The sequence below is a fragment of the Pholcus phalangioides genome, unplaced genomic scaffold (assembly GCF_987345545.1).
Source record: "Pholcus phalangioides strain wild (caught in Gottingen) unplaced genomic scaffold, Ppha-v1.0 ptg000013l_1, whole genome shotgun sequence".
Taxonomy (NCBI): domain Eukaryota; kingdom Metazoa; phylum Arthropoda; class Arachnida; order Araneae; family Pholcidae; genus Pholcus; species Pholcus phalangioides.
Window position 1 is genome coordinate 26,001,600 of NW_028301606.1, and position 19,583 is coordinate 26,021,182.

Sequence of the window (19,583 nt, forward strand, 5' to 3'; positions counted from 1 at the left end):
AGGGGGTCCGTGAGATTGGATGAGAAAAAAAAACTAACTTATTGTTTTTATAAGTTTTTTATTGTTTTTATTGTGTGCTGAATATTATTCGGTAAAGGGCCCTTTAGCCATAGAGGGATACATGGAGAAGGCGGGAGGGGAACACCCCATCCCGGTTCATTATAAAAATTGTATTATTAGCATAGGCCGAAGGGCGGGGGTAAACAATCGCCCCCATCTCGTTCACTACACACAGACACACACACACACTCGGTGATTCATCCCCCCCCCCCTCGTTCGAGGAGCCTGTATCCGCTTATGCCTGTGGCCTTCTTACTTACTCCCAAGGCCCTGGCCTTGGTCTCATTGACTCAAAGGGTCTATGAAACACAACAAAAGGTTAATAACCCCATGCTCCAGAATACTCCCGTAATCGATTATAGCCCCAATACACAGACAAGAGAACTTCTTAAAAACAAACAAAGGGTCCACGAACTGATAGGAAAATCCCAGAAACATTCTTATTCGAGTGAGCCGTCATATGCATTTTTGATGTATGGCAATACTTCAGAAATTCCAGAGAAGACAGAATTAGCCACGGTACCATGAGCAACAGCTTCTTCGATACAGGAGAGCGAACGCCCAAACGCAACGAAAGAACATGAAACATGCTCACGAGTTTATACAGCCGCTGTATGTTGACCAAAAGTTTTTGACCGATACGAATCAACAGAATAAAGATGTCGCTATGCAGTCTAGTGAACACGGTGAAAACCAGCTGCAGTAAATATAAAAATGTGTGTGTGTGTATATATATATACATTCTTAGACGCATCTGTGAATCTAATTAGCAGTACCTAATTTTTCCAAGCAGGCCTACATTTGAAAAAGACATTACAATGGGCATGTCTCTCATTTTTGAACACTATGAGATACTAACTAACATCAAGTCTGTATGGAGCGGAACATAAAATAAAATAAAATTAGTAGCATAATCATCTTTTTCTTCAATGACTTCGCCTTTTTAGTTGAAAAAAAAAAAATAGTCTGAACATATTGTATTGTTCGTCGTAATAACAACAATAATAAAAAAACGAGTCATAGTTTGACAGGATAAGGGTCGACGAACTTCCAACATGGCTTCAATGTTATAATTTCCACATCGGGAGGGGGAGGAGGAAAAAAAAAACACATATAAAAGAAAGCTACATAATACATACAAACACAAACAGGTAATGAACAGGAAAAAAAAAAACAACTGGAATCCTTTTTTCCGAACATTATTATTATAAGGGTCCACGGGGAAAAAAAAAAATTACAGTTGCGTAAACAGAGCGTGGAAACAATATGGCCGAGTGAACCTATGGATACGACGCTGTTTGTATATTTCTCGGATTATAAATGTATGTGGATTGTGGTACGGACCGTTTTTTTTTTTTTCCTCCCCGAGAAGGATTAAAGATTTGTGAACATCCTTGAAAATAGTGAATAGATTCGTATTAATCGGGGGGAATAATAATATGTAATCGTTTTGCTCGTCGTTCCCCAGTTTGTTGTTGGTGTTGTATCATTTAATAACTGTGACGGCCCTTATTTTTTTGGAAGTCGAGTGAGTTCCTTAGGAATAGGAGTTAAATTGAGTGTGACCGAACCCGTGACGAAATCCTTGGGTAGTTTTCTTCTAGTTTTCTTGTATGTGAGGAGTCGGTAAGTCTGCTTTTTTTGGGTAAATAACGCGAAATGGTAAGGAAATTGGTTTTTTTTTTGATGTGGTGGGTCTGAAATACTTTGGAAATGAGTTTGCGAATCGAATTTATTGAATTTCCAGCATGAGAAAGGAAGATTCCACTTAAAGGTCACAGAGAAATACGAGATTTTTTTGGACGAAATTTTTCTGTTTGCAAGTCCTTTATGATGACCATATGACACGTAATTTTGACCTTCCAACTTTTCATTATAAGAATGTCCCGTTCTTTTTCAATCAAGACTATTTTGAAGTCCCAATTATTACTAAAACTATTTTCCTATCTTACAAATTATATGATTACAAATATGAATATTATCTCACATATTTGCCATGCAAAACTTTTTTTTTTTCGAAGTTTAAAATCTGATAACTGGTAACATTATCATGAATAGGCTGACCCTATGGTCATCGATTTGGGATCGAAAACGGGACATACGGCCAGTCAGTGTGTCGCCAAAGAGTAAAATACGGAAAGCCTCTGGAAAAATACGGAAAATTGGGATCCCAATATACGGGAAATTGTCTATTTCGACTGAAAATGATGCCATGGTCTATCGCAGACCATATTGCGTTGAAACGACAGGTTGAAAACAACCAACCAAAAAATGACCTCAAATCTACAATCAAAGCAAAATTGCATCAAGGAAAAAAGTCACCGACTTGGGATCGAAAAAGGGACATATGGCCAGTTAATGTGTAGCCACAACTTGTTTTTTGCTTTACGCACAACAAAAACTTTTTCATATGAAATCGATTGCTTTATGTTTAAAAAAATATGAAAATTTCAATTAGTTCATTCAGTTATTCAATTCATTCAATTCATTCAGTTTTAAGACCAGTCCAGACACGGATAAGATCTTCGAGATCTTATTCGGACTGAATATAGACGTCTGGTAGACCTATTCATAGACATCTGAAATTACAGGGTGGGCAAAAAGTCCGCAGAAACGAAAAATTCATAAAAACAGGAAAAATAATCGAAATGAAAAACGGTTTGCAGGGTTAGCGTCGCTAGGTCACGGGAATTTTTTTAAGGGGAAAAAAATAATAACTAAACAGAAACAGCCGATAGGTGGCGCTGACGTACACAAGTCAAAGAAAAGATACGCAAATAACGAACAGGCTGCCTCCAAATCGTTTATTACAGCAGTATGTGTTCCACAGGACCATCACCACAGGTAATAACACATAGCAGGCGTCAAAAATCCAGCAACGGCAGAGTGTAGCAGGTCCACATGCACGGTTTATAACGGTGAACTGATTGTGGATTAGGAGCGCAAGTTCTTACAGCCGTCTCATTTGCATACTTCCACCGAAGTCGCTCGTACCAGCGCCACCTATCGGTTGTTTTTTTAGTTTTTCCTGTCAAAAAAATTCTCGTGACCTAGCGATGCTAACACCCCTACAAACCGTTTTTTATTTCGGTTTTTTTTTTTTTTAGTTTTTATTCATTTTTAAAGTTTCTACGGACTTTTTTCCCACCCTATATATGTCATACTTTGACAACTAAAGAACCTTGAAACTATGAATTTACAAGTCATATTCTGTAGTATCAAATTTGTAGTCATGGGTTAATCCAAAAATTCTGATGAATATTGCAAACCCGACCAAAAAAAAGATAATTTTGAGATAACTTGCAGTAAAATGCACCGTGCAGAACTGTCCCCAAATTCCCATTTGCGGAAATACATCGTGCGGATGAGTCTATACACACTATTGAGCTGCATCATACTCTCAGACCACTTAAGGTCTATGGCATATTTTCAGATCACCGCTGAAAATTTCTAGAGCACCGCGGCACAGTTCCACATCATTCAAGCGGCCAAAGGTACGTTTACAGATCACTTAAGTGACCTGCGGGTTGTTCCAGATCACTTTATTGAATGGTTCGCGACAAGTTTTCAAATCAATGAAGTGACCTCTCCTAAAGGTTGAACACCGTTGCTTTAGTTTAGATGAATACACAACACCCTGACTTCATTTTTATCAAGTGAATAGTGGTTTAATAAATGCAATTAAATATCGATCAATGATTTAACAAAACGGGATGTGAGAACCAGACGTCTTTAAACTATGACTCGTGAGCACCGCGTTGCGCTTGGAAGCACCCACTAGGGGGGTTTTGTGGCTTTCCTACCTTTAGTACTCACGAGTTATTGATGTGTACACAGGCATCCAAATTATACACCCCATTGGTGCGTGTGCTTTGTGTGTGAGTATAAGCCAGAATTGTCATATAGGTGCTCATTTTTCTTATGAGCATGAACGTCACTCCGGAATTTAAATTTCAAACCTAGGTATAGGCATACGAATACGTTCTATTTGATTTAGAATATATATGTATAGTAAAGGGGGAAATCGAGAAAAGAGGGATGGATAGCTGTCTGGAGAAAAAGACATTAGCGATTGTCGTCCAATAGTCCTCCGTTCATTACGTGGAAAAAATTCCGATTTATCACGGAAATGGCATCACATTCGACGTCATTCATTCACCATCATTCTTCTTTCTGGACCCTCCCTGATTTTTTCCTAATGTGTATGTGAACGTGTCTGGGTCCTTATCATTGCGAAAATCAGCAGCAATTATTTTGACGTTATCCAAGGAAAATAAAAATGAATTCTTTTCGTGAAATTGATCGCAGCCGCAGTGCGTCACTGAATAACACAATGGTAAAAAAAATAATACCTTAAATCAGCGGTTCTCAATCTTTTTCGACTTTTCAGTGCATAGTTTTTATATCGAAGCCCTGTTTGACTCGAGGATTTTTATGGCGGAACCCTGTACGCCTCTTTTTTTTTTTTCTCATTTATCTATCAAATTTACTTATTTATTTTCCTTGAGTCGCCACGGAGCCCATGGGAAGAGCACACGGAGCACCTGTTGAGAACCGCTGCTTTAAATAGTACACTGCATGTGTGTTTGTGTGTGTGTGTTACGGCCAAGCGCGAAATTGACCCTTCCAATGTTCGAAATTCAGGCTTCAGCCAGCCGGTTCGTGAACCGGTTGGAGATACCTGGCCTAACAAAAGGCATGATTGGGTATTTTTTGTGATAATTATGGCCATTAATAATTATGGTTAGCTATGGCAACCCAAACAATTAAAGGAATCGGAATAACGCTATCTTAGAGCAGCATTTCTCAAAGGGACGTCGCCAAACTTTGTCAGGGCGACGTGGCGAGCTGGATGATATTGATTCGTGTGCCGCCTACTTATGCTTTCAAGCGGTTCTTTTTATATGGGGAAATATCTACCTAACTTTTCAGGGGAAGCCGCAGATGAACCATGAATTAGGCAACTCTGCAGCAGCTCCGTTCAGCATTTACCCAGAAAGCTTGTCTAAGGAGGAAGTGTGACTTTTTACAACAGACATCAAAGGGAAGCACTTAGAGCAATACAAATCAACGTGTTCAACTTATTCATTCCAATCTACCAGCAGTTCTGACAACAACCCATTGGACTATAGGCCTGTGGGACTGTAGGGCTATAAAAATATGGGTATGGGGGGGGGGGAACGAAGATACGGAGAATCATAAGGAAGAGGGGGGAGGGAGCTAGCGTCAATGATTGCCCACTTAACCCAGCACTTCCAGTCTATCTCCGGTCATGACTGTTGGCTAAACTGGTAGGCATGACCCACCGAGAGTTTCATGCCAATATTGGCAAATTAAAATGTGATGGGTCCACGCAGGGCAACCTTCTCCAGCAATAACAACGCGCGATGTAAATCATTCCACACGACGAAGTAGTGTTTATGTTATGATTATATTGTAGCTAACTGTGTACATATTATAAAAAGTTCTTATCTGGGCTTCATATTCTCGTGCGCGCATACGAATATACACTATATATTGCCAAAAGTCTACAGGACAAATCGTTCTGAAATTTCGGTCACGTGATCCTTATGCTCTTTAAAAAAAAAAAAAACCTCACCCTTTCACTAAATTTTCACTGGAAATTGCGAGTACAAGCATAGGGTTCACGTGACCGAATTTTCAGAACGATTTGCCCAGTATTTTTCTAGAAATTCGAAAAAAAAGATGTCTACCCAAAGGAAAACGGATTTAAGATATACAGTGTATGCTGTTTACAAACATAACCCTTTTAGACACAACATTTTTTTTTCTGTCAAGATGTTTTTCCATTTTTGATACTCACAAAAAAATGCATTAAAAACATAAATGTCATCAAATCTTCATTTTTATTTATTTATTTATTTGTGAAGAAATAGTTCGCTTTGTTAGGCTGAATGAACGCCAGGGGCTCTGCCACCGGACTTATCCCGTTGCCGAGATCTCTTCCAGCCCAGCTTCGTGGCAGAGTCTGGGACAAAGTGGGTGCACCTAACAGCCTAAGTGTGTAGCTAGTGTTGTGTTTGATATTTCAGTGCTGCCATCTATACTTCAAATTGTGAGTGAATTGAATATTTGTAACGTTGTAGGCCTGTTGCTCTCTGTGGCGAGACTTTTTAACGGGGACATCGGCTCGCATTTGCGCCTTGAAGTTGGAAACCACAGAAAACCAACTTCAGCCGACCAGGCTTTGTTAGGCTGAAATTATTTAGCCAAGATGATGCAGGGTATATCAACTTCACCCAATTTTTTTTTCTAGAATTTTATTTCTAAATTTTATGCAATGAATCCTATTTTCCCAGGAAGCAATCTCAAAAAACGCCCTTGAAAGTTCAACTTTGAGGGATGCTCTCTTATGAAAGACCCCAAAGTTCACATTCACCATATTTCTAGCTTAAAAATTACACAATATTTTAAGTCAGGGCTTAACTCCTCGAGGTTAAAAAAAAAAGTGACCCACACGTTTTTGCATGCAGGGTCTTAAAGGGATAACGATGAGATAACGAAAAATCGCGTGAATTCAATCCGAAGCGACTTCGTTCAACCGAAGACTCGTCAATAACACATTGATACACTGCGTAAAAAGAGAGAAGTAGATCGTGAAAAGTTCTCTCACTTACGATTTTAATCGCCGCTATATCTATTCGGTTCGGGAGTCACTCACCATATACACATTTATTGTGTCAAAAGTTTCGGTATTTCGACGAGCATCAGTGCTTTCAAAAACGAGTACATACATACATACATACCATTCATTATACACATCGAATCTGCTCGTTTCATGGTTTAGTGAATTCTCTCAAAATTTAACGCCGCTTCGATTCCGTAAATTAATACCTTTCTCGTTTATCCTCGCACACCGAGGCCAAAAACGTCCGGATCATTCGACGTGTGACGTGCAAAATAATTATTAGCGTTACACTGTTATATGCGAAGAGAGATAAATGACTTATTTACCAAATAACCTGCTGCACGTTATGACATTATGTTGTTCAGATTTAATCACAAGTTTTGTCTTCCTGGTTCGTCCGGTAATTTTTACAATCAACGACTACTTATTCGACTATACGATGGGGTTTTCAACCTATGGGTCCCGACCCAAATTTGATTCGCAGGAGATTCCAAGAAGGGTCGTACGAATCCAGTCACAGACACAGGGATTCTGGAGCTATATACTACTTCTCCCCGTTAAAAAGTCTCGCCACAGAGAGCAACAGGCCTACAACGTAAAAAATATGCAATCATTACACTTCACTCACAATTTGAAGTATAGATGGCAGCACTGAAATATCAAGCACAACACTAGCTACACACTCAGACTGTTAGGTGAACTCACTTTGCTCCCGACTCTGCCACGAAGCTGGGCTGGAAGAGATCTCGGCTACGGGATAAGTCCGGTGGCAGAGCCGCTGGCGTTCATTCAGCTATATATGCACCCCGTTTATTTCCTTTGTGGAATTACAAACGAATCGGTACATGTTGGAATGTGCGTGTAAGTGTTGTGAACCTAACGTGAATATCGTTTCCGTGTACTTCTGGTTATAGCGTTGCCATCTCTGCTATCTATTTTTCGAACTATGTGTGACTTGTGATGATTGAATATTTGTACCGTTGTAACCGTGGCTCTTGAGATTTTTTTTATTTGTCATGACCCCAAACTTGATTCGCAGGGGCTTCCGAGAAGGGTTGTTAGAATCAAATCGACTTACAGCTAAGGGCTCTTGAGCTATAAGGTGATGGCCCAAACAGGATTCACAGATCGCAGCTTACCCTAATTGGTCCTTGCGCCAATAAAATCTAAATCCTGATTTACAGAGGCTTCCCAGATGACTTTTCGAATCCCCCTTACATTGTGTTATAAAAATGCACTTATTGCGTCAGAAGCAGTCCCATGGGTCGCAAAACTGAGCTTATTGTTGATTTTGGGGAGCGGCTGAAGAAGGTTAAGAATCACGTACTATACCATGTTAGAGCTGCTCTTAGGAGTGTGCGACAGATGTGATAGCACCGAACCTGCGCCTTGGAGAGCCTCGGTAATAGGAGCGTGGAAATGTATACCTGTGTTAAAAAATCGCTAAATTAACTGTTTTTGCTTTCCTAATCATAAACATTGCTGTTTCGTTCAGAACTGACTATATAAACCGTAGTTTCCCAACCTTTTTTGTCCCATCGCCCACCTTCTTCAGAAATTTTTTCTCCCAAAGCAATCCAACCCATAGAATGTTATGGGTTAGACTGCTATGTTATACCCGTAGCTTCTACCGTCCAACTGGAACATTCTATCGCCCCCCAGGGGCCGTTAACGCCCACGTTGGGAATCACTGGACTAAACGAACTTTTGTTTCCAGTTGTGGCCCAGAGCCCAGAATCAGAGAGAGGGGGGCCCGCATTATTGAAAACTTTTAACCAAATATTTTAAATTATTTCTTTCATTAAATCTGAATTTTTTTTTTCATTAATTTTGAGCTTTCATCAATTATAGAATTATTTGTTTTTCATTAATTTTGAGCTTTCATCAATTATAGAATTATTTGTTTTTCATCAGGTTATAATTTTAAGTAGTCGTGGCTTGTAGAACTATTTCTTCCATTAGTCAACTTTTTCTTCAGTTTCTAATTGCCAGCAATTCGAAAATTATCATTTAGTTTTTCTTTCAATTTATTTGTGTCCAAAAAAATTTTAATGCATTTATCGACACGGAAGGGATCGACATTGTGAAGACAACGCTGGCCCTACTATTATTTTCGCAGTGAGCCCCACGTCTGGTGAGGACGGCCCTATATATGCAGTGGCAGTTTCACGGGGGGGGGGGGATTGATTTAATTACCCCCCCTAAACGGAGAAAACCCTCTAAAATATAGTTTCCCAAACTTTTCGTTCCATCGCCCCCTTCTTCAGAAATTTTTTTCTCTCCTCGCCCCCAAACTCAACCGAACCCATAGGATCCTATATTAAATCCGTAACTTCTATCGCACCCCCCCCCTGGACCATTCCATCGTCCACCAGAGGGCGATATTGCCCACTTTGGGAAACACTGCTCTAAAATATAGCTCTCCCTTGGGATTAAGAAACCCCTGCCTGAAAAAAAATCTCCCCTCCCCCGACAGTCTCTGTAACCGCCCCTGTGTGTGTATATATATATATATACACCGTATGCCATGCATATATTCATTAAAAAAAACATTATATGTGCAACGATCTATAGATTAATGCCCTTTGAACTCCGTTTCATCACACTAAATGGCATCAACATCTGACATCCATCTACGGCTATTGAAATCGTGCTTCACGAAGAGTTTATTACGAATATATCAGGAATGAATATGTAACGAATATATTACTTGGCTCTTGCCATATGGTGTCAAATTGTGATTGGATATGGAGGAATCAAATACACACACATTGGTTATTGATCCCATAATTGTGTTATTATGGAGGTGATTAGAGTTGCATCAATAACCCCTTTCGATTTTTATCAGCTCGTTTAGATCATGATAAGGGGAAAAAACCGGAATTATTGCCAATTTGGATCAAATCGGCACGAACACGTGACCTGCTTTGCACCAATAGTTCACAAGTTCGCGCGAAGATTCTCCCCACGATGGCGTATAATGGGGGAGAATCTTGTATGTATCCGGTGTGGATGGTATAGAATTAACCGTGCCACATGCAGTAATTCTTTCCTCATCCTATGTATGTATAGGCAGCTGAGTCCATTTCGGATATGGGTAAGTAACTTTGTAGAGCGCTGTAAAAGACCTGAAGTAAACAGCAAAACATTGTCGAAATCTGCTTGACTTATTCATAGTTTCATAGGAATCTAAAAAAATAGGTCACAGTTTCATTTGTGATTTACTAACAAAAATTTCACTGTTTCATTGGTTATTGGCCTCGCGCTACACCCTCTCAGACCTCACGTACACTCGTGTTGTACAAGTGTACAAATGCAAATGCCACAAAAAAGCAAAATCCCAACAAGAAGCGGATAGATCGTGTTTCATAGGACACGTTCTTCACATGGGAGAGGGTGACGGGGTTCCAGCCAGGAAGGGTCAACAGAATGAATTTTTTCATTCTTGCACTATAAATTTACTGGGAACAAAACCTCCAGATGTCTCTGCTCCAGGATATGAGAAATCCCTCGCACCGAATACTACAATTATATTATGAATGTAATCTTTGGGGATATTTCGTCTCATGAAAAATGAAGATAAATGACATGATAATGAATAAGACAGACCAATGCTGTATGTAAAGAAATATTTCCCGGTTGTTATTGCTGATACATTATATCTTTGACGTATTTGATAGCTTTGCTGTAGTTTAAATGAAGGCTGCAATGTCTCCACACTCACTGCAGTACGCTATTAATGTCTGTTTATGAGGGGGAAGAAAAGGAAGGCTGCGTCTATGGTGTATAGGCAGCGCACTTTAACAGTGTGCAAGAGGACCCGGATTCGATTTCGCGAGGTGACAACTAACTTTTATTCCTAAAGGCTCTATCTAAAGCAGGCATCTTGGCATCTTCAGCCCGTGCTCATAAGCCCCACGGTGCTCCCCTTAAGTACCCAGAGTGCTCGATGCTCGCGTCCGATTTTGTGCTCGCGAACACTTGATAAGCGTTCTAATTAAACACCCTGTACATATTCAAGGGCTGAAATCATCCTGATTTCATGCATTCGCATGTCAAACTTGTTCCGTAAGGGTGATCTTCTTTTGATGGTGGGTACTGGCAGTGCTCACGACTAGAAAAAGGTTGAAGAACTGTGATCTAAGATTTCTTCTTAATAACGTTCGTATCGGCGTAACAACCAGAAAAATTTCTTTCCCAATGTATCACGGGCCGAGAAAATAACATTTTTCTATCAATAGTGCATACTTTCCAATATAGGAACGTACTCATTTTATTTCGTGTAATACAGTCGAACTTGATTAAACAATTCGAAGCTCAAGGGAACAGCTCGCATTCGCGCCTCGAAGTTGGGAACCACAGAAAACCAACTTCTGCCGACCACCACTGTGGTGACGTTCGAACCCGGGACCTCGCGATGCGAGTCCGTCACTATGACCACTCGACCACCACAGCGGCCCTCAGAGTGACTGCAAATTGTAGCTTATTCGTCAATATTCATGTAGGGTTGATACAATTTATCATGGTTGCTACATTATTTCACCGTTCTGGAATCGGCATCACTGTGAAGTTTCTTTACCATGCTCATAAGCCTGATTCACAGAAGCTGTTACTGATCATCAGTTACGTTACGAAACTGTTTCAAAAAAATTTTGCTAATCATTTGTATGGTATTAGAGGAATCTGTTTTCAGAGGTTGAACAACGCAATTCATATTAAGTGGTACGCAATTTCCATACATTCCGGCTGAACAATGTTAAAATAGGCATTAAATTATCGGGGAAAAAAACTAAAATATTACAAATTAAAATTTTGAATTCTTTCTATACGGTCAGTCGTTTCTGAAATTGCTCACTGATCATCAAAACAATTTTGGTTGATTAATTCAGCACGGATAATCCTTTTACGATCATGGGGTTTTGCAGGTTTCCGATCATCAAAACCAGTAATTTTTCTTTTAAAATGAGTTACTAAACAATAAATCCACAACGCGAGTAATTAAATTCTGACGTAAACTAAATTTTGACATACAGAGAGGGTATCGTTTTCAAAGGAAAAAGAGCTCGTTTCTTATTGCAAGTTGTCATAAAGCCTGGAGTTATCCGTAGGACTGGCCAGACAATTCTTTAAACGTTGCTCAGCGGACAGAATGTTAGGCTGTTCGAATGGCTGTTCGAGCCAGAAGTTAAGCTGAAAAACCACCCATATTGCTCCTAAATTCAGAATTTTTTCGCCTTTTCTGCAAAGATCAACTGCTTAACAAATATGTCAGCAGCCAATAGTCCTGGATAATGAAAACTGAACATATTTGTGAAAAGAAGCAAGTCTGAGACTTGCTTGTGGATTTTTCCCAACTATACCTACATTTTTGATTCTTTTTTTTTTTCCCTCTCCACCTTCAAATTATCCAAAATATTCGAATTAGACATGAATGAACGCCAGGGTCTCCGCCACCGGACTTATCCCGTTGCCGAGATCTCTTCCAGCCCAGCTTCGGGGCAGAGTCTGGAACAAAGTGAGTGTGTACACCTAACAGTCTGAGTGTGTAGCTAGTGTTGTGTATGGTATTTCAGTGCTGCCATCTATACTTCAAATTGTGAGTGAAGTGTAATGATTGAATATTTGTAACATTGTAGGCCTGTTGCTGTCTGTGGCGAGACTTTTTGACGGGGAGATCGGCTCGTATTCGCGCCTTGAAGTTGGGAACCACAGAATTCGAATTAGACAAGAAATTCTAACATTAAATTAGATATAAAGCTCAAGACGAGTTTGTGAAAGTTCGAATTATCCTAAGTTCGAATTAACCGCGTTCGAATCAACCAAATTCCACTGTAGGCCTATATGATCATTTTGGGTTCGTACAAAAAAACAACGCTCTAGGTAGGAAATAAACTAGGATTCCTAAACGTGTTCGTTAACAGCAATCCTTTCGGAACTAGAGGCACTTCCGCGGATCCTAAAATAAGTGTGTGCTACTTCTCGTTGGAAATCACACGCCTTATATTCTACATTATTACCCTTATTACTCACCTTATTACTACATTTAATTTAATTGTACCGCCAAAATGAATCGCAGCACTGATGGGATGAATATTTGACAATCGTCAAGTACAAAACAGAATCAAGTATCAAACAACAGAAATCAAGTACAAAAACGAACTCGAACAGTGCACTTGATTCGACATTGGCCGCAATTGACCTGCTAAAAATATCTTGATATCTCATTGAACTGGACATCGATTTTTCTGTCCCTGGAGGATACGTTAATCTATAATTATCTCTCGGCTCGAATAACACACACACACCTACTCCCCCTCTTTGTCTGTAAATGGGCAATAAAAAATAGTCAAGATGTTCATTGGAAGCAAAGTTTTAACACAGTGGGGGATGTCACTCCCTGCGCGGAACGTTGGAATAGGCTGAGGGGCGATAGAAGCTGCGGGAACAACATAGAATGATATAATAATGGGCTGTTAAAAAAAAACGTAAAGGGGGGGGGGGTCTGAAAATAAGTTTGAGAGACCCTGATTGTCAATAAGTAGAATCACACAAGCAGCAGGATTGGTTAATAGGAGCTTATCAAAAATTTAATAAATGTATCCTTTAATATTCTTATCAAAAATGAAACTTATACGGTCAGAGCAAGACCAAGGAATCCGCATTTTGCGAATGTCAACAACGCTTGTATGCGCGCCGTCGCCCCCACAAGTGAAGCCGATCAACACCGGGTCTCTATTCAAAGACACCCCCCCCCCCACACACACACACATAACCGACATATTTTAATTATTTTTCACTATAAATTTACTAAATCTCCTGACGGGAAAGGGCGAGAAAGTGGCGAGCGCTAAAAGTTTCTGACATGTAATGTGTTTGTAAATAAAGCGTAATTCATATCTTCCATATGGCATAGTTACAAATTGACAGAATTTTAAACTAGGGTTTTTATGAGCAGTTAACGTCGAAGATACAATATATTTTGATTCTGTATTACGTCTCATAGAGCCCTTGTCATAGAGCAGACATCTGCAACCCGTTGCTCGCCAGCACCGCGGTACTCTCTGAAGCACACAGAGTGCTCTATGCTCGTGTCCGATTTTATGCTCGCGAGCAAGTAACACCTTGTACAAATTGCATCGATGGATTGAAATAATCCTGATTCCACGCCTTATTAGCATGTCTAACTTGCCGTAAGGGTGCTCTTCCTTTCGGTTACAAGTAGTGCTCGCGACTAGAAAAAGGTTGAAGACCTCTGTCATAGAGCATTCCTCCTTGTGGGAGCCACGTTTAGAGAGGGCTACAAAATGACTGATTCGGGAACTGGGAAATCATTTTGAAAGAAACCTGTTAAATGTAAAAGGGCTTTTTTTCTCTTTCTCTCGTTCATGTTACACATATGAATGCAACATTATCAACCACGGAAGTTTAAGAATATTACGTTAAATTTCTTATCTTGATATTATATTATTTCATCATTAGCATTTTGCGACCAGGTGCAAAAAATTATTTTATTGTCCACTATATATACAGTTTCAATGCTGTTGAATACTTTTCAGGACTGGACTCTTCACAACTGCCCAAACTCCCGTGTACGGTATAGCAGGGCTGCCCTTACCAAACGTGGGGGGGCCAGGTGCATCTCAAAAGTTTCGCAGCACCAAAAATGTTTTTCTCCGATTTTATATATTTTGTGGGAGAGGAGAATCGCATCCATTATTTCAGAATGTGCAGGGATGCAGAGAAATCCCGAAACTAATGAATAATTTAGACGTGATGAATTAAAAATAATTGAAAGAAATAATTCCAGCGCCAATGAAAATCTAGAATTAATGAAAGAAATAATTCCGGAAAAAACCTCCACTAACTTACCGCGAGTACTGGCCCCGCAAAGGGGGAGGGGAGCGACCGCATCTGCCGCACACCCCTTAAGGGCGGCTCTGCCATGATACTGATTAGAAATTTTGTACAGATTCCACCAGTCTTCTCAATAATACGGTCGTCGATAGAGTCTTCGGCCAATGTGACCTGATTCCGGGGCCATGAATCAAACGAGGGATTGACTCTATTATAAAGATTTTCATAAATTCCGAATTTTCATTGATTCTGTAATTTTTCTTTCATAAACTCTGAAATTGTTTCCTTAATAAATTTTGAAATTATTTCTTTCATTGAATTATAAATTTCGATCAATTCTGAAAAAAAAAAATTATCTTGACTTTTCATTAATTTTTGTTTAAATGTGAGCATATTTTTGTGCAGATGTCCTCAACATGCGACATCTATATAAGAAAACATGCCTATTTTTTTTGGATAGTGACTATATAATACTCCACTTCCTCTTTCCTCAAACGAAGCCCTTAAAATTTTTTTTTAGAACCAGGGACTACTTCGAACTCATCAAAACGGCCCTGACAAGTCACTCATAATTACTGCGAAAAACAAATCTCTGATAAATCACTGAACTGAGGGAGTACAATGTAACTTCTCAATAAGGGATCATCATCATCATCATCATTTGGTGTCCCGTAAGGGAAAAGCCTAGGCAAATTTTGCCCATTGCTCTAACACCAAGTGATATAACATGAGTTGTGGGTCATGTGGATATGAAGAGAAACATTATTCTATGGGAATTCCCACAGTTTGTGGCCGCTCTGGGGACGAAAGTTATGGTATCGGTTACCATTATATTGAATCTCTGTTTGTGGGAGATTATGGAAACCCGCAACCGGTAAAGGCCATATCAGAGAATTTCTCAATAAGGGATACTCATGGCGCCAGACTTCTTGTTCCTTAAAGGTGTCCCTTACAGAGTGTCCCATAAACAGAGGATTGACTGTTATTAAATATTGAAATAATACGAATTATATATAAAGAGAATTTACCAAATGTGTCATATAAATCTTATTTATGTATGACAAATTAGCATTCATGAATAAAATGGACATGGATACAAACTTACCTTCCAATTGGATAGACGAAGCTTTTCTCTTAGGCAGGTCTGAATACAATAATGAAGGGGACTGATGCCATGACTCACATAATGATATAGATTGCCCCTCGAGAGATATCCCACCCCTGTACGATAACCTCACAATCTACTTCTATTCATTTGCCACCCAACTCAATGGATGGTGGAGATCCATCCAACCATGGTTTATTCAAGATATTATATAGGGGAAGAAATTAAAGAGGAATGGAGAGGAGTATATTATCTTTTACATATACGGAGAGAGAGAGAGAGAGATTCCCGCCAGCCAGTGGTGTCTATGCGGTGGTGTTTTGATATAGCACAAGCACAATATCTCGACCGGACTAGTCCAACGCCCATGAAATTTCCGTTCTGTCCTCTCCCAGTCTTTGGCTACCGTAAATAGAACGCGTCACGCCAAATTTGGCGATCTTTTATGCGGAATTGGCGTTCTCTCTCGTTCGCGTCAGGTGTTGATGTTCCCACAACAAACAAAAACGATTTCTCTCTTTGTATCGTTTTGTGTATTATTTTTATTGAAGAAGCGGTTGTTTTCTAATCCGATTATAAACACAAGGCTATAATTTCAAGTGTTATTTGTCTAATTTTCGATGACAATCAGTAATATTCAGGAAATTCTCCGTATTTTGTAAAAATTTAATGATAACTCTGGAATTTCTATGATTGATATTCGGGGCCGGAATTTTGTGTGATGCGAAGGTTGCAGCTGCAAAATATTAGTGGTCCCGATATTTGGTGTGAAGGTTGCAGCCGCAACAGGCCGCGAAATATTGGTGGTGCAGTTATCGAGGCGAAGAATGCAATCGCAAAATAAGCCGCATAATACTAGGGGTACTGTTATCAGCTGCGAAGGTTGCAGCGGCAACAGCCAACCAAAACATCACCAATTATTATATTAATATTAGTGGTACCGTTAGCAAGCGCGAAATTTCAGCCGCAATAGGCTACAAAATATTAGCGGTACGGTTATCAGGTGCAAAAGAGGAAAAATATTAGCTGTCTTATATCAGGTTCGAAGGTTGCAGTCGCAACAGGCCGCAATATATTAGTGGTATCGTTCTCTGGTTCGAAGGTTGCAGTCGCACTAGACCGTAAAAAGTTTGCGGAACCATTATCATTTGCGAAAATTCTAGACCGCAAAATATCGGTGGTCTTATATCAGAATGTTCCAGGAGGAATAGGTCTTACTCCTTATTAACAAATGCACCCCCCCCCCCCACCAGGTAAATTTTTGAATGGAACTCCCAGCCAGAACTTCAAGCGAGGTCCATGCATTGATTTTCAGAAATCATCGATAAACTTCTTTTTTTTCTTCACGAAACTGATTTCCTTCGATATCTTGGACAGGACCCTGTTAAGAGACTGATATTGTAGATGGCCACGGTGTCGCCAAATACAAGAGCCCAGACCTGGAACGATGTACGTATATCATTATGTCCTTAAAATTCTTTTGGGATTTGAAAGCAATTTGGAAATTCAATGGCAATTCTTAAATTTCTGTTAGCGTTGTTATGCATTTAGTTCTTTGCCTGGATTACGAAGTACAGTCGAATCCCGTTATAATGAACTCCAAGAAACCGGAGAAATCACTTCGCTACAACGAAATTTCGTTGTAAAGGAATTCCATATTTTGGCATTGTTTCTATATAAACTTAGTGGGGGATTGGAAAAGGTGTTCGCTTTAAAACGAGACTTTCGCTGTAACGGTATTCGTTAAAACGCGATTCGACTGTATCTCGGAGCCTCCCTTAGGGGTGTGTGACAGGTGTGGTTGCACCGAGGCCCGCACTTACGGTAATAATAATTTCTTTCATAACTTCTCTCAGAGTTTACATCAATTCTGTAAATATTTTAAAATTCTTAATTTTCATCAATTATGGAATTATTTCGTTCATTTATTCCGAATTTTCGTGAGTACTGGAGTTATATCTTTTTCAATTATTTTCTTATTTTCAATTTGTTGATTCCGACTTTTCATTAGTTCTCAAACAATTCCTTTCATTAGTTCCTAATTTTGATTGGTTTTGGAATTATTTCTTTCAATTTCAAATTTTCTTCAATTCAAAACTTTTATTATTATTATTACTATTGTTTATTTACATTTAATCGTATCTATATTTCTGCATGAATTTTTTTATCATTCCTGTATATTTTGCAATAATGTATGAATTATCTGATGCCGCCGCCCCACTCCTACAGAATGTATGAAATCGGGGCTGGGGGGGGCCGAAATTATTAAGACGCGTCTGGTCCCCGCTATTATTTTCTCACCGGGCACCGCGTATGGCCAGAGTGGCCCTGAAGTATGTAGTTTCTGCCCTGTTTGCATTCGTATATCATAAATATGGCTTCAATCACACATCATTTTATAGATTTTTCCGTCTTAAAAAATGATAAGTTTTTTCCTCTTATAAATATTTGTTCCGAAATGTGTCCATTACGGAAAACCTAGGCTCACTCTAGAAAAAAACCCATAAAGTAAATACTTTATTCATATTCGCTTATCAGAAATTTGTTGCCAAAAGAGAGGAAATATTTCTCGAGCATGTCTCGTTAGGATTTTCCAGCTCATTTGAGATTTGACACAAACATGACTGATTTGGTCAAGGTCTCTAGAGGAAATGATAACCGTGACTGACTATACAGCATTTTAGTAGTTTACTGCGTCAAGCTAGATACAGTCGACTGATCCCGTTAAAGACGAGTTATCCAAGCAAAACGATCCGTCATTCATTATAAGTTCTTTTAGGGTGGAGAAAAAGAACGTATTATCATCGAAAGTACCTTAATGGCGATTTAACACAATGTTCGCGTGACTTTCCCAATCGAATTAAGGTAAAAAAATTTCTAACTAATAATTTTAGTCATTAATTTTAGTCCTCGCTTATATATAATCTAATATAACCATGTGCTTTATGTCTCCCGCACTGGGACTCTACCACACATGCAGCATCGTAAGCTGCGAGGAATTTCTGACGAATTGGTGCAGGCCGGTGTGTGTATGTGTTGCCCCAATGTCCACAATCTCCGGCCCTGCGGAAGGTGAAGAAAACTATCTAAATGCGCCGCACAGCGCGATAACTAATCCTATTTCTTCGTCAAAATTAGGGGGGGGGGGGAAATAAAGGACATCGCCAAATATCGCCATTTATAACTGAAAAATCAGCAACGGCTGGAAATAGAACGCTGCTTCAAGTCGCAGCGGGTTAAAATGTAATTCAGGAAGCAAACGTTTACTTTGACAATAACGTGAGATGGGAACAATAAACCCGTCTCCTAACGGTCACCCCCTTCAGAAGCGGGTAGCAAAAGTATGCATTTTAAACCCCTGATCAACGGTCACCCTTCTTTTACGGATGAATTATTTTATCTCGTTGCTGCCAGCAAAAGAGAAGTTTTACTATATTTTATATGACTATAATTAGTTATGAGATAATCTTCCTAATAATTACAAAAAATTTCAGTTAAGAATGAGCTTTGTTAAAAATTCGGGAGAAAAAAAACGGGGTGGCCAAAAGTACTGGAAATTTTACGGGCTTTTTTTTTTTGAAAAATTGTTCTTTACCAGCGTTTCCCGAAATGGGAGATATCGTACCCTGGGGGAGGGAGGCGATAGAAAGGTCTGGGGCATGGCCCCCTAGGCTGGGATCTTTTGCGGGCCCCTCGCTCAGACTTTTAACGGGCAACTTCTATAGTTAATTTATAGCGTGAAAAAGCAAAAAAAAATGATGATAACCATCCCGGGCGCCAGGGATAGAGCTCTGTCAGCCCCCCCCCCCCCATGTGGGGGGGGGGGCATGGTCTGGAGGATGTAGAAATTACTAGTAACACAGGAAAATTCAAGCATTTTCATCTTTACTTCAGAAAATGGAAGCCAGATGGCAG

General features: G+C 39.6%; 1 protein-coding gene across 1 annotated transcript in view; it reads right to left on the reverse strand.

The window, feature by feature from the left end:
• The window catches only part of LOC149078862 (tripartite motif-containing protein 2-like), a 57,117-nt gene extending 41,064 nt beyond the window's left edge, over positions 1-16,053 (reverse strand). Inside the window, exon 1 of the mRNA XM_089241031.1 lies at positions 15,669-16,053. The gene's annotated coding sequence lies outside the window, so the exon portion shown is untranslated. The remainder of the gene's footprint in view (positions 1-15,668) is intronic.
• Positions 16,054-19,583: the final 3,530 nt, after the last annotated feature.